This window comes from Corvus kubaryi, unplaced genomic scaffold, assembly GCF_017639235.1.
Source record: "Corvus kubaryi isolate FWS band 111438036 unplaced genomic scaffold, C.kubaryi_AGA036_p1.0 138, whole genome shotgun sequence".
NCBI lineage: Eukaryota > Metazoa > Chordata > Aves > Passeriformes > Corvidae > Corvus > Corvus kubaryi.
In genome coordinates this window covers 3317217-3320266 of record NW_024580672.1, presented here as the reverse complement: position 1 = coordinate 3320266, position 3050 = coordinate 3317217, and positions in this window count along the sequence as shown.

Below are 3050 nucleotides of genomic sequence, written 5' to 3'. Positions count from 1 at the left end.
GTCTGTGAAGCTACATGAAAAGAAATTGGATGATATTATGGAATTTTTAAAATAATAAAAGATTTTTAATACTTTGCAAGTAGAGCCCATACAAGCTAAAAATGCATCTTATTTTATGTTGCAAAATATTAAATTCTCTCTGTAGAAGTTTCCAAAACAACCGTTACAACAGAAGATATCTGCAAGCTCTGCAAAATGCTGTTATTGAAAGAGAATTTGTGGATTTGTTGCTCACTTGTCCCATTTTATAATGTCTTCTGGGGCTATTATGTAAAAGATCATCCTTTTGTCTTGCAAACATGGATGAACAACTTACCTAAGATCAACCTTACTTTTGTACTTTGAAGAAATTGAGTGAAATATGAGGGTTAATAGGGAACTTTTTGTTTATATATTGTAAACTGGAAGATTTATACCAAATATATGTGGTGTAAAACATAACACATTAGTCCAAGGCTAAGGCCTAGATTGCCTATGTTTTGGATACACGAGTTACAAATATATAACATGTAGAGTTTCATGGAGTACTTCAATAAAGTACAAATTTAAATGTTCTCACCTGCCTGCCTGTTGTTTTATCAGGGAGGGGTGAAGTTCATTTTGAATTCATAGTGTGCTTGAAAGGAAACATTTTACTAAAATCACCTAAGGAAGTGGTCTATCATATATAGAGAAACTTACATGGTCATGAAGATTTCTCTGTTGTAGAGTAACCAAAGCAGTTGAGAAATTGTGGCTAGACCCTGTCAGGCATTATCTATTTTTAGATGCAAAAGCTGTGAATTCCATCTCAGGGATTTCTGAGGCCAAATCACATGTGAAGGCAAGGTCAGCTGCCCCACGCAGGCAGAGGGAGTTTGGAAGGTCAGGAGTCAGGAAGGGTGAGCAAACTCAGGCTGTCTGCCCAGCACATACATGGTGGGACTGCAAGTTTGAACTTGTGGCACAAGCATGAAGTTCATCTATGAATGACCATAAGTCAAAACTGACCATTTTTCCAGGCATACCCTGGTGGCTGTTTCTCCACTTATGTTTGGATGTCTAGAAGTTCCCTGGCAAATGACTAAAAGCCCAGTGATAAGTCGTAGTCGGGGTAGGTGGTGTCTTGAAGATGTCAGTAGCAACAGAACCTGCGAGTATGTGATAGCACAAGCAAGATGATTGGGCACGGGGAATAGCTGGAAGCTTATACAGTGCTACTGACAGATGTTGAGGTGTCATACATGCTATTTCATGAAAAGCTATTAATTTTTTTAGAAAAAGATATGCTTAAGTGGTAAAAAGTTAGAAATGTGATGGTACCTCATTTGGCCTCTTACTCTGTAGCTTACTAGTCGTAATATGCAGCTGTATGTTACAAATTACTGTAAATAGTTCATGTTAAAGTATTATATCTATTTTTCTTTACATATCTATATGTGCTTGTTAAAATCAGGCAATTATGAGGGAATCTACAACTAGATTTTTTATACAGTTTTTATTATTTTGAATACAGTGATAGAACCAGCAAGACCAAGCTGCATTCTATAGTTATATACAATAGCAAGTTATGTAGCTATTATTATATTTGCTGGTGATGGGATCCTCCTCCCCCACCTTCTAGGTTACAAAACAGAGATTTGGCTATTAAGCACTGAAACTGTTAAACTAGACATAATAAATTGTTCCGCATGAATCAGAGGATACAGCCATTATAGATCTATGTATTTGCATTTCAATAGAGTTCAAAAACCTTCCTCAGGATTTGAGGACCTCTTGCACCTTGTGTTGCAATAACAGTAAGAGGATGGATGTGTTTCCCACTCTGATTTGACTTTTCAGGACCCCGACACACTTTAATAATGAGAATTTTGTGGCGAGTTCAGTAAGTGGTGATTATTTTTTGAGTGTCTGGTTTAGAGAACCTAGGAGATTCATCCTACATCAGATACTGAGCATAAATTTTCTTGTTATTTTCATGTGACGATGTAGGTCCTTGACCTTCATCAACATGTCATATTTTGGCATCATCTCCTTTGAGAGACCCAGAAATCAGAAACAGATGGAAAGTTTGGCTTCAGTTTTTCTGAGGACAATATTCCCATTTTGTAGATGGAAAGGAAGGGAGACTTCAGACTATGAAGTTGAGAAGTTTAAATATTTAGTTAGAGGTGACACAGCAGTACTTAACAACGTGGGATTCACTCTTGGCAAAAACAACCTATTGACTTCAGTTTCATGAATCAGTGCTTCTGGTGCTAGTACGTTAACAAAGTAAATGCCAAATCTGCACAGTGTGGCACTAACTTTGACAGCCAAATGAGGAGTAACGATAGAAACCTGGCTTTAGCGAGGCTTTCTTTCCCTTTCTTATACGACAGTTCTGCCAGAGTGTCAGGCGAATAAGAAAAGGGAGTAGGCAATGCCGGGCTGCCCTTTTCTCCCCGTGTGCCCTCTGGCCGGCTGGGTACCCGGAGCGCTGTGTTCCACAGGTGGCTGCCAGGCGCTCCAGCAGCCCGGAATGCAGAGATGTGCTGCGGGGGCTCGCCAGCCCGGCCCGCGCCCGGCGGCCGCCGCCTGCGGAGGAAGGGAGGCTCCGCAGGTCTCTCGAGGCGGCTTCGCGTCTGACCCAACGCACATTTAAATAAAAAAAGAATGAAAACGCGTTCGTGTATAGCGATCGTGTGTCGCGACAGGCGTCAGCCCGCGGCCCGGACAGAGCCGGGGCGGGAGGGTCCCCTCGGTTCCCACGGCCTCGTGACACCCGAGGGGCAGCGCTGCCAGGGGCTCCGCTGGCCATCTTTACTGTGGGCTGTGCGGCTCGAGCCCCGCACCCCTGCGCTACCGCCACTTAACTTTTTTTTTTTTTTTGGTCAATTGTCACTGTCTCCCACACTCGCCGCCGGGGCTGGCAGAGGGGACAGCGGCAGGAGCTGTGTGGGAGGCGCGCTCTCCGCCCGTACCAAAGATGGCGGCCAAGGAGCCCGGGGGTGCCGGGCGGGCGGCGCCGCTCGGTACCGGGCGCTGCCGAACCGGGGCGCGGGGCCCGTCACCAGCGCCCCGCGGCTCCT